The sequence below is a fragment of the Eschrichtius robustus genome, chromosome 15 (assembly GCF_028021215.1).
Source record: "Eschrichtius robustus isolate mEscRob2 chromosome 15, mEscRob2.pri, whole genome shotgun sequence".
Taxonomy (NCBI): domain Eukaryota; kingdom Metazoa; phylum Chordata; class Mammalia; order Artiodactyla; family Eschrichtiidae; genus Eschrichtius; species Eschrichtius robustus.
The window spans coordinates 71,157,242-71,170,665 of record NC_090838.1 but is presented as its reverse complement, the minus strand read 5'-3'; the positions used below and the strand labels follow the sequence as shown (position 1 = coordinate 71,170,665).

At 37.1% G+C, this 13,424-nt stretch overlaps 1 pseudogene; it reads left to right on the top strand.

Annotated features, from left to right (window-relative positions):
* The first annotated feature begins 2,358 nt into the window (after positions 1-2,358).
* LOC137777724 (protein max pseudogene) lies at positions 2,359-2,859 on the top strand (annotated as a pseudogene).
* The last annotated feature ends 10,565 nt before the right edge of the window (positions 2,860-13,424 follow it).

The window sequence follows — 13,424 nt, the reverse complement described above, 5'->3', positions numbered from 1 at the left end:
ATTGAATCAAGAAGAAACAGATAATTTGAACAGACTGATGACTAGAAGTGAGGTAGAATCTATAATTTAAAAACTCCCTACAAACAAAAGTCCAGAACCAGATGGCTTCATAGGTGAATTCTATGAAACATAAAAAGAAGAACTTATGCTGATCCTTCTCCAATTCTTCCAAAAAATTGAAGAGCAGAGAACACTCCCAAATTCATTCTATGAAGCCACCATCACCCTGATATCAAAACCAGACAAAGACACCACCAAAAAAGAAAATTACAGGTCAATATCTTTGATGAATATAGATGCGAAAATTATCAACAAAATGTTAGCAAACTGAATCCAACAACACTTAAAAAAGATTATACACCACGACCAAGTAGGATTCATCCCAAGTTCACAAGAATGGTTCAATATACACAAATCAATGTGATACACCACAGAAATAAAAGAAAAGACAAAATCACACAATCATCTCAATAGATGCAGAAAAAGCATTTGACAAAATTCAACATCCATTAATGATAAAAACTCTTAACAAAGTGGATATAGAGGGAACATATCTCAAGATAATAAATGCTATTTATGACAAACCCACAGCCAATATAATAATCAATGGTAAAAAGCTGAAGGCCTTCACACTAAAATCTGGAATAAGACAAAGATAACCACTCTTACCTCTTCTATTCAACATAGTACTGGAAGTCTTAGCTACAGCAATCAGATGAGAAAAAGAAACAAAAGGTATCCAAACTGGAAGGGAAGAGGTAAAATTGTTATTCTATGCAGATGATATGATATTATACATAGAAAACCCTAAAGATTCCACACAAAAACTACTAGAACTGATAAACTGATTCAGCAATGTAGCATGATACAAGATTAGCATACAGAAATTTGTTGCATTTCTTTACACCAACAATGAAATATTAGAAAGGGAATATTAAAAAAATAAATTTTAAAATCACCCCCCCCAAAATTAAAATACTTAGGAATAAACCTGACCAAGGAGGTGAAAGACTTACATGCTGACAACTATAAAATGTTAATAAAGGAAATTGAAGATGATTCAAAAAAAATGGAAAGATATCCCATGTTCTTGGATTGGAAGAATTAATATTGTTAAAATGGCCATACTACACAAAGCAATCTACAGATTTAATGTGATCCCTATCAAATTACCAATGACATTTTTCACAGAACTAGAACAAATAATCCTAAAATTCCTATGGAATCATAAAAGAGCCAGAATTGCCAAAGGAATCCTGAAAATAAGAACAAAACAGGAGACATAACCCTCCCAGACTTCAGACAATTCTACAAAGCTACAGTAAACAAAACAACATGGTATTGTCACAAAAACAGATATATGGATCAATGGAACAGAATAGAGAGCCCAGAAATAAACCACACACCTATGGTAAATTAATCTTTGACAAAGGAGGCAAGAATATACAATGGGAAAAAGACATTCTCTTCAGCAAGTGGAGTTGGAAAAGTTGGACAGCTACATGTAAATCAATGAAGTTAGAACAGACCCTCTCACCATACACAAAAATAAGCTGAAAAAGGCTTTAAGACTTAAACATAAGACATGACACCATAAAACTCCTAGAAGAGAACATAGGCAAAACACTCTCTGACATAAATCGTACCAATGTTTTCTTAGGTCAGTCTCCCAAAGCAATAGAAATAAAAGCAAAAATAAATAAATGGGACCTAATCAAACTTACAAGCTTTTGCAGAGCAAAGGAAACCATAAATAAAATGAAAAGACAATCTACAGAATGGGGGAAAATAATTGCAAATGATGCAACTGAATATGGCTTAATTTCCAAAATATACAAACAGCTCATACAACTTGACAACAACAACAACAACAAAACAAACAGCCCAATCAAAAAATAGGCAGAAGACCTAAATAGACATTTCTCCAAAGAAGACATACAGATGGCCAACAGGTACATGAAAAGATGCTCAACATCTCTAATTATTAGAGAAATGCAAATCAAAACTATAATGAGGTACCACCTCATACTGGTCAGAATGGTCATCACTAAAAAGGGTACAAATAACAATGGCTGGAGAGGGTGTGGAGAAAAGGGAACTCTCCTACACTGTTGGTGGGTATGTAAGTTGGTACAGCCACTGTGGAAAACAGTATGGAGGTTCCTCAGAAAAATAAAAATAAAATTACCATATGGGCCGCCGTTGATCCGGTGCTGCAGTGAGGAGGTGTTTCTCGCCTGTGTTGTGTGTGTGTGTGTGTGTGTGAGTGAGAGAGCAAGTGAGTGAGTGAGTGAATGTGTGTGTGGGGTGACTCGGCTTGTTGTTGTCGGTGACTTCCCCCTCCCCTCCACCCCTCCCCCTTCCCCGCCGCTGCTGCAGTGGCCGCTCCCTGGGCCATAGGAAATGAGCGATAATGATGACATCGAGGTGGAGAGCGATGCTGACAAACGGGGTCATCATAATGCACTGGAACGAAAACGTAGGGACCACATCAAAGACAGCTTTCACAGTTTGCGGGACTCGGTCCCATCACTCCAAGGAGAGAAGGCATCCCGGGCCCAAATCCTAGACAAAGCCACAGAGTATATCCAGTATATGTGAAGGAAAAACCACACACACCAGCAAGATATTGATGACCTCAAGCGGCAGAATGCTCTTCTGGAGCAGCAAGTCCGTGCACTGGAGAAGGCGAGGTCGAGTGCCCAACTGCAGACCAACTACCCCTCCTCAGACAACAGACTCTACACCAACGCCAAGGACAGCACCATCTCTGACTTCGATGGGGGCTCAGACTCCAGCTCGGAGTCGGAGCCCGAAGAGCCCCAAAGCAGGAAGAGGCTCCGGATGGAGGCCAGCTAAGCTCCATGGGGCAGGCCAGCAATAAAAACTGTCTGTCTCCTCCATCATCTTATCCTCCTTTCAGTTCATCTTTAAAACCCTCAGAACCATTTAAGAGACTCTTTATTTTTTTCTGCTTCTCTTTTTTTTTATTTTTATTTTTTAATTTTATTTTTACATAGAAGCTCTTGGACAACAGCTCTCGTTCTCCTTCCCCATTTCCACTATATATTTTTTTAATGTTTCCCTTCAGGGATTCCCTGTCCCCACCAGGAATATTCAAACCAAAACACCCCAACTTGGCAGCTTTTTCTGTGGAGGACAGAAGGCCGGCCAGACCTCTGAGCACATGGTGTCCTGACCACCCACCAGCTCCTCCAGCCCTGCCGGGCGCATGTGCCCGGGGGACTCCTGCCCCTCCCAGGCCTCTCCTCCCGGGCCACCCTCACCGCTGTTTGATAGACTTTGTGAATCTGTGGACTGCTCTACTTTAAGAAGATGACCAGTTTGGAGTAATCAGAATTATTCCCCCTTCTTTTTAAGGATTTTTTTTTCCCCTAAAAGGCTATTTATCGCTCCTGCTGAAAGACCAGATCCTTGAAGAAGTTTGTGGTATAAAAGGAAGTGGGGACAGATTTGCAGTGCAGAGTCTTTGGCCTGTTTCACTCCTGCTTCTCTCAGCCAGCCTTAGGGAGGGCCGCGTGACACTCGTGTGGTTTGTGGGGGGACAGCAGCAGTGAAGCGGTAGCCGCCAGGGGGTGGAAGGGGGCGGGACAAGGAGGGAGGGTCGGGTGGGGTAGAGGTTTTGTATTGAGGGCCAGTGATGATGTTTTGATATTTATTTCCTGCTACTGAAATTTGAATCTGAGTGAATTGTCCCTATTTCTGATGATGTCGGTATTGCAAAATGACAGATTCATAAAGTAATGATCAAATCTTCCTTTCTTTCCATGTGTATTTCTAAGAAATAGAGCCAACTGATTTTCTATGTAAATACCAAGAGCGGTTCACCTCATACTAAACCCACACCCCAGTGCAGACACCTCCCCACCCTCGTCCCCCTCCCCTTCTAGCTGTCCTGGAACCTGTCCCCATTATGTGATCCAGCCCTGGTTCTGGCTGCGGTCCGCAGATCCCAGTGAAGGGTTTTGTGTGTTTAGGCCTCATTTCTTTGTCTTTTTCCTACTCTGTTCCTGGCATTTGCTGATTTCTAGTGTATACTCTGTAGTCTCAGTCCGTGTTTGATTCCATTCCATGGAGATAAAAAGTATGTTGTACATACTGCTGAAGAATTGTCTTGCAAGTTAAGGCTTCCCCTTTACTATAAGAGTATAAATAAAAACTTATTTTATCCTTAAAAAAAAAAATTACCATACGATCCAGCAATCCCACTGCTGGGCATATATCCAGACAAGCTATAATTCAAAAAGATACATACACCCCTATGTTCATAGCAGCACTATTCACAATAGCCAAGACATGGAAACAACCTAAATGTGCATCAACAGATAAATGGATAAAGAAAATGTGGTACATATATACAATGGAATACTACTCAGCCATAAAAAAGAATAAAATAATGCCATCTGCAGCAACATGGATGCAACTAGAGATTATCATACTAAGTGAAGTAAGTCAGAAAGAGAAACACAAATACCATATGATATCATTTATATGTGGAATCTAAAATATGACACAAATGAACATATCTATGAAGTATAAACAGATCATGAACATAGATAACAGACTGGTGGTTGCCAAGGGGGAGCATGTTGGGGGAGGGATAGAGTAGGAGGTTGGGGTTAGCAGATGTAAGCTTTTACATTTAGAAAGGATAAACAACAAGGTCCTACTTTATAGCACAGAGAACTATTTTGAATATCCTATGATAAACCATAATAGAAAAGAATATTTTTTTAAAAAAGAATATAAAAAATAAATGTGTCTACAGACTTATCACCAGATCATAACAGAGTTAGAACTGTGATTTAGATTTTCAGCTCCTGGTCTGATGTTTTTTCAAGATCAAATGGAGTTGTAGCAGAAATGCACTTATAAAATAGACCCCAGGTACTCAGAGAAAATATGTACAAATGAGATACCTACAGAGAGATATAAAAACAGATGTCCCTTCTACAGCACAAATGGAGAGTTTGAAAAGAATTTTTATTAAAAATGATTAGATATTCTTGAACAGCAACTCCTACTAAATGCTAGTTCACTACAATTTATTTCACTTTGTTTTTGACAGCATTTGTTTTTTCTGAATAAAAATGTAAACTATAGAAAATATAGACAAAGCATAGAGTAAAATGTAAGTTCTCTCTCATACATCTTATAGACTTAGCCTTATTAAAATCCTTTGGATTTTTTCCTGAACGTATCTAGGATAAATATTGAGATCATATATACAAATAATTTTGTCATGTGGGGTTTTGTTCACATAATAATTTGAGCCTTTTCCATGTAATTAAATATATTCAGAACATTAAAATATTTTATCACATGAATGCACCATGTTTAATTTAACCAATACTTATTGATAGACATTAGATTCTTCCTCTTGTATCTAAAAATTCTGAGACAAACTTCCCTGTATAATAAAAGAAATGTAAATATTTATTACAAATTTACTTCTAGAACTTGAATTGCAGGGTCAAAAGGTGTGAATATGTTTAAGTTTTGTGATACACAACAAATTGATTGTTAAAAATGTAACCATCAATAAACACTCTCACCAGGATCTTGTAAGGGTACACCAATGACATTTTCCTGGAGGAGGGAGACTGCTTCAGAACACCTTCCCTCTCATCAGGATGTATCCTTGAGCACACAACAGGCCTAATTAAAAGTCTCAAACATTTAATATTGCAGTGTATGTTTTACAGAACTTCTGACCTTGAAACTGTAAGCACCTCCAGAATTAGCTCTGGGTCTACATAAAGTATACATAAGGTAATCATAAATGTATCCCTGGTCTCTCAAGGAGATAACAGAAGTTTCAGTTGTTACGTCTTCTACTTTTCTGTATAAATTTGTGTAAAATTCTGACTAAACTTTGTAGTTATTTTTTTCCTTTAGTGGTACTTTACATGCATGTAGTTCTGATAATTACCCAATATTAAAATTATGTTCTGTGTCTCTCTTCCATATTGATTACAGAGAGGTCTTTTGCTTATGATACTGTTTTATTTCCCTAACAACCTCGTAAGAATACCTATATCCCACAAACCAGAGTTTCTTTGACATAGCTGCCTGGAAACAATAGTAATGGTGGAAACAATGTAATTCTGGAACATTCCATCTGAATTCACTTAACAGAATATTTTACAATTGACAAATTTTAAAACTAGAATCAGATTTCCCTGACTTCTTTTAGCATTATTATTTTTCAGATAACACATGGCATTATTTTATTCTTCTTAATAAAAAGAATAACTAGAAATATTTTTTTAAAATATCAAAACAATTATTTTAAATTTAAAGGAAAAAAAAAACCTCTTGTTGTTAAAGTTTGCTCTTTCATCCCTGTTTAAATTCCCTTCAGTAAGCAGGGGAAGCTCATCAGTTTTGCCTTTTTATTAAACTAGAGTAGAAGTCAGGGGCTTTTGGCTGAAAACTCTCAATTTTTCTCCTCTGTCAGAGGGAGTTTGCATCTCTGAACTCAAACAAAATAACAGGATTGGTTAAGAATGACTAAATTCACATTGTATTTAGGTTTAATATTCTCAATTACCAATATTTGATATTTGATTAGAAAAAAATTGTCAATTTCATGCTGTTGAGCTAATAGAACAATTTATAATTACCAAATTATAATTAGTAGATCACTAGAAGCAAACTTCCAGAGGTGTCACTACAGTGGGTTCTGGTATTTGCTATCAGTCAATTATTAAGGATATGCTACTGACTGCTGAGCCAGGAGTGGCTGGAGGAGTGGTGTCTACAGGACTATGGCCCCAGCCCTCTTTTTCTGGCATCATCTTCTGATCTGGTTCTGCACAGATTCCTATTTATGGTCCATGATGATCTGGGCTCTTGCACATCATCCTGGTCATTTCCTAACAAAACAAGTAGTTAACTGGGGACAAAGACAAGGTAAGGACCCCATCATTAATAAAGAAAAGAAAACCACTGGGACTGGATGCATCCTCTGGCCAACCAAGAGCCAGCCACACTGACCCTGTCTACTCTCCACCTGCCATCCTCACTTCCAGTGCCTATTAACAAATGACTAGGTTGGGATCCAAAATGTCATCAGAATTGTGAGCAGTCAATCTAAAGAGAAGGGCTTCAGCTTTTCCTCTTGATCGCACTGAATGAAGAGAGGAAGTTTCCTTCTCCCCAAACTACCAAGGGAGGAACAAAGGGACTCACTTATTGAGATGCAGAGGCCTACAGGAAGGGGAGACACATCTCATTATAAAGTTAGCTTTTGAAGCAGATTACTGAAAAGCCCTCCTGTGCCTTTTTGAACTAGAGGAGATGAGAATCAGTGAGAAGTGGCAGGACAAAATCGGGGTAACAGGAGGAAGCCTGCAGTCTCATCCTTTGTCATGTCAAAGATATGTCATTTGCATTTAGTCGAGTGGGCACATATGCAAGGTAGCTGGAATGGAGTCTACAAGAGACTGTGGGGAGACAGCAGGGAGGCAGAAAGAGGAAAGTGGGGTAGAAAAGCAGAAGCCAGAGTCATGTCTCCTATGGGGGCATCTTTGGAGGTCTTCCTGCAGGTGCCTCAGAAGAACCCATACAAAGGTCCCAAGAGAGAACAGCATCTTCATGCTTGCACAGAGAGGGATCACTCATCTATCACTGTTGTCTGGGAAAACTGCAATGTGTAAGAAAATATTATAATAGAAAGCCAGTAAGTACAGGGCCTTTTACCCTGTTCCCTCTCATTGCCCTAACCCAAAGTAGCTCGGAAAAGTGAAGAAATGACCACACCACCTTCCTACTATAAACCCATCCAGCCATAGGTCAGTCACCTGTTGGGAATTAGGTAGGAGATGACATTAGAGTCGGACTGGATTGTGTTTTAATATCTAAAAGTGCCCAAGAGGTGGTTAAGAGGCAAAAAGGGGAGATGCAACAGAGTATGATTATAAGCAGTAGATGGAGGAAAAATATTTTCATACTTATATGTCACCAAGTTCAATAAGCCAGTTACACTGTTTGGACTGAAAAAACTCATTGAAATTTCTGGCTCTCTGTAGCTTTATTGCTAAAAGTTCAGCTTTTACAGTATCATTGAATTCAAAGACAAGGAATCATCAGTATCAGTTGTAAAGGAGACGAAGATGAACTAAAAATCTAAGGATGAACTAAAAATCTACTTTCATTTGAAAAGAAACTGCATTAAATTAAACTAAATATAATTTGTAGTTTTGTTTCAACTCATGCCTGTCACTTACAAGGCCTAAGGAGCAGAAATAATCCAGTCCAAACAGCATTATCAACAACACACACACACACACACACACACACACACACACACACAAAGATGAATTTGGTTTATTAAAATGATGGGATGTACAGAGAATAATAAAGCTAGTTGGTAGTTGTGTTCAAAAAATATACAGTTGGTGAGATAAACTTTTCACTTCTCAGTTCTCTCAAAAATTCTGTATTTACAAGTCACAGATCATAATGGAATATTTATTCTAACATGGCTGCCTTTCAAATTTGATTCTATAAAGTTCAAGAAATTTAAGCTAGTTATAATGAGGCTACTTCACAAAGAGCTTTTCCAAGGTTATAAAATGTAGAAACCACTTTACACATCTTTACCATACCCCAACCCCACCACAAGGTAAAACTCAAATGGCCATCATTTACTCATTACAGATGTGTCTTTTGTTAGAATCAATAAACTCAAATATTATTCTCTCTAGGTCATTAATTTGGAAATTTTTTTATGAATGTTAATAATCTACTTAGCTTCCTAAATTAGTTATTATACTTTCTTTGCCTTGGGCATTTAGGGAGTTTAATATCTCTGAAATTTTAAAATGCTTGTCTAAAGAGATGGCCATAGTGGTTTAGCTTATATGTAAAATAGCAACTAGATTTTGGTTACATCCTCATTTATCCACAATTTCTTAAACTTCAAATTGTCACATTCCTACAAATTTTCTTAAAACAAAGCTCTGTTCTCTGAACACTTGAATCAAGTGTGTTTTTTCAAAGCAATTTTATTTATTTATTTATTTATTATTTATTTTAACAGTATAATTGCTTTACAATGGTGTGTTAGTTTCTGCTTTATAACAAAGTGAATCGGTTATACATATGCACATATCACCATATCTCTTGACCCTTGTGTCTCCTTCCCTCCTACCCTCCCTCTCCCACCCCTCTAGGTGGTAACAATGCACCGAGCTGATCTCCCTGTGCTATGTGGCTGCTTCCCACTAGCTATCTATTTTACATTTGGTAGTGTATATATGTCCATGCCACTTTCTCACTTTGTCCCAGCTAACCTTTCCCCCTCCCCATATCCTCAAGTCCATTCTCTAGTAGGTCTGCATCTTAATTCCCGTCTTGATGCTAGGTTCTTCATGACCATTTTTGTTCGTGTGTTTTTTAGATTCCATATATATGTGTTAGCATACGATATTTGTTTTTCTCTTTCTGACTTACTTCACTCTGTATGACATACTCTAGGTCCATCCACCTCACTACAAATAACTCAATTTCGTTTCTTTTTATGGCTGAGTAATATTCCATTGTATATATGTGCCACATCTTCTTTATCCATTCATCTAATGATGGACACTTAGGTTGCTTCCATGTCCTGGCTATTGGAAATAGAGCTGCAATGAACATTGTGGTACATGACTCTTTTTGAATTATGGTTTTCTCATGGTATATGCCCAGTAGTGCGATTGCTGGGTCGTATGGTAGTTCTATTTTTAGTTTTTTAAGGAACCTCCATACTGTTCTCCATAGTGGCTGTATCAATTTACATTCCCACAAAGAGTGCAAGAGGGTTCCCTTTCTCCACACCTTCTCCAGCATTTATTGTTTGTAGATTTTTTGATGATGGCCATTCTGACCAGTGAGAGATGATATCTCATTGTAGTTTTGATTTGCATATCCCTAATGATTAACGATGTTGAGCATTGTTTCATGAGTTTGTTGACGATCTATATATCTTCTTTGGAGAAATGTCTATTTAGGTCTTCTGCCCATTTTTGGATTGGGTTGTTTGTTTTTTGGATATTGAGCTGCATGAGCTGCTTGTAAATTTTGGAGATTAATTATTTGTCTGTTGCTTCATTGGAAAATATTTTCTCCCATTCTGAGGGTTGTCCCTTCATCTTGTTTATGGTTTCCTTGCTGTGCAAAAGCTTTTAAGTTTCAATAAGTCCCATTTTTTTTTGTTTTGTTTTGTTTTTATTTCCATTTCTCTAGGAGGTGGGTCAAAAAGATCTTGCTGTGATTTATGTCATAGAGTGTTCTGCCTATGTTTTGCTCTAAGAGTTTTATAGTGTCTGGCTTTAAATTTAGGTCTTTAATCCATTTTGAGTTTATTTTTGTGTACGGTGTTAGAGAGTGTTCTAATTTCATTCTTTTAAATGTAGCTGTCCAGTTTTCCCAGCACCACTTATTGAAGAGGTTGTCTTTTTTCCACTGTATATTATTGCCTCCTTTATCAAAGATAAGGTGAGCATATGTGCGTGGGTTTATCTCTGGGCTTTCTATCCTGTTCCATTGATGTATATATTTGTTTTTATGCCAGTACCATACTGTGTTGATTACTGTAGCTTTCTAGTATAGTCTGAAGTCAGGGAGCCTGATTCCTCCAGCTCCGTTTTTCTTTCTCAATATTGCTTTGGCTATTCGGGGTCTTTTGTGTTTCCATACAAATTGTGAAATTTTTTGTTCTAGTTCTGTGAAAAATGCCAGTGGTAGTTTGATAGGGATTGCATTGAATCTGTAGATTGCTTTGGGTAGTAGAGTCATTTTCACAATGTTGATTCTTCCAATCCAAGAACATGGTATATCTCTCCATCTGTTTGTATCATCTTTAATTTCTTTCATCAGTGTCTTATAATTTTCTGCATACAGGTCTTTTGTCTCCTTAGGTAGGTTTATTCCTAGATATTATATTCTCTTTGTGGCAATGGTAAATGGGAGTGTTTTCTTAATTTCACTTTCAGATTTTTCATCATTAGTGTATAGAAATGCAAGAGATTTCTGTGCATTAATTTTGTATCCTGCTACTTTACCAAATTCATTGATTAGCTCTAGTAGTTTTCTGGTAGCATCTTTAGGATTCTCTATGTATACTATCATGTCATCCGCAAACAGTGATAGCTTTACTTCTTCTTTTCCGATTTGGATTCCTTTTATTTCTTTTTCTTCTCTGATTGCTGTGGCTAAAACTTCCAAAACTATGTTGAATAATAGTGGTGAGAGTGGGCAACCTTGTCTTGTTCCTGATCTTAGTGGAAATGGTTTCAGTGTTTCACCATTGAGAATGATGTTGGCTGTGGGTTTGTTATATATGGCCTTTATTATGTTGAGGTAAGTTCCCTCTATGCCTACTTTCTGGAGCGTTTTTATCATAAATGGGTGTTGAATTTTGTCAAAAGCTTTTTCTGCATCTATTGAGATGATCATATGGTTTTTCTCCTTCAGTTTGTTCATATGGTGTATCACATTTATTGACTTGTGTATATTTAAGAATCCTTGCCTTCCTGGGATAAACCCCACTTGATCATGGTGCATGATTTTTTTTTGTTTTTTTTTTTGTTTGTTTGGTTTTTTTTTTGGTGCATGATACTTTTAATGTGCTGTTCGATTTTGTCTGCTAGTATTTTGTTGAGGATTTTTGCATTTATGTTCATCAGTGATATTGGCCTGTAGTTTTCTTTCTTTTTGACAACTTTGTCTGCTTTTGCTATCAGGGTGATGATGGCCTCGTAGAATGAGTTTTGGAGTGTTCCTCCCTCTGCTATATTTTGGAAGAGTTTGAGAAGGATAGCTGTTAGCTCTTCTCTAAATGTTTGATAGAATTCGCCTGAGAAGCTGTATTGTCCTGAGCTTTTGTTTGTTAGACGAGTTTTAATCACAGTTTCAATTTCAGTGCTTGTGATTGGTCTGTTCATGTTTTCTATTTCTTCCTAGTTCAGGCTCGGAATGTTGTGCATTTCTAAGAATTTGTTCATTTCTTCCAGGTTGTCCATTTTACTGGTATATAGTTGCCTGCAGTAATCTCTCATGATCCTTTGTATGTCTGCAGTGTCAGTTGTTACTTCTCCGTTTTCATTTCTAATTCTATTGATTTGAGTCTTCTGCCTTTTTTTCTTGATGAGTCTGGCTAATGGTTTATCAATTTTGTTTATCTTTTCAAAGAACCAGCCTTAAGTTTTATTGATCTTTGCTAACATTTCCTTCATTTCTTTTTCATTTATTTCTGATCTGATCTTTATGATTTCTTTCCTTCTGTAAACTTTGAGGTTTTTTTGTTCTTCTTTCTCTAATTGCTTTGGGTGTAAGGTTAGGTTTTTATTTGAGATGTTTCCTGTTTCTTAAGGTAGGATTTTATTGCTATAAACTTCCCTCTTAGAACTGCTTTTGCTGCATCCCATAGGTTTTGGGTTGTCGTGTTTTCATTGTCATTTGTTTCTAGGTATTTTTTGATTTCCTCTTTGATTTCTTCAGTGATCTCTTGGTTATTAAGTAGGGTATTTTTTAGAATCCATGTGTTTGTATTTTTTACAGATTTTTTCCTGTAATTGATATCTAGTCTCATAGCGTTGTGGTCAGAAAGGATACTTGAAACGATTTCAATTTTCTTAAATTTACCAAGGTTGATTTGTGATCCAAGATATAATCTATCCTGGAGAATGTTCCATGAGGACTTGAGAAGAAAGTGTAGTCTGCTCTTTTTGGATAGAGTGTCCTATAAATATCAATTAAGTCCATCTTGTTTAATGTATCATTTAAAGCTTGTGTTTCCTTATTTATTTTCATTTTGGATGATCTGTCCATTGGTGAAAGAGGGGTGTTAAAGTCCCCTACTATGATTGCGTTTCTGTCCATTTCCCCTTTTATGGCTGTTAGTATTTGCCTTATGTATTGAGGTGCTCCTATGTTGGGTGCATAAATATTTACAATTGTTATATCTTCTTCTTGGATCGATCCCTTGATCATTATATAGTGCCCGTCTTTGTCTCTTGTAATAGTCTTTATTTTAAAGTCTATTTTGTCTGATATGAGAATTGCTACTCCAGCTTTATTTTGATTTCCATTTGCATGGAATATCTTTTTCCATCCCCTCACTTTCAGTCTGTATGTGTCTCTAGGTCTGAAGTGGGTCTCTTGTAGACAGCATATATATGGGTCTTGTTTTTGTATCCATTCAGCCAGCCTGTGTCTTTTGGTGGGAGCATTTAATCCATTTACATTCAAGGTAATTATCAATATGTATGTTCCTATTCCCATTTTCTTAAATGTTTTGGGTTTGCTATTGTAGGTGTTTTCCTTCTCTTGTGTTTCTTGCCTAGAGAAGTTCCTTTAGCATTTGTTGTAAAGCTGGTTTGGTGGTGCTGAACTCTCTCAGCTTTTGCTTGTCT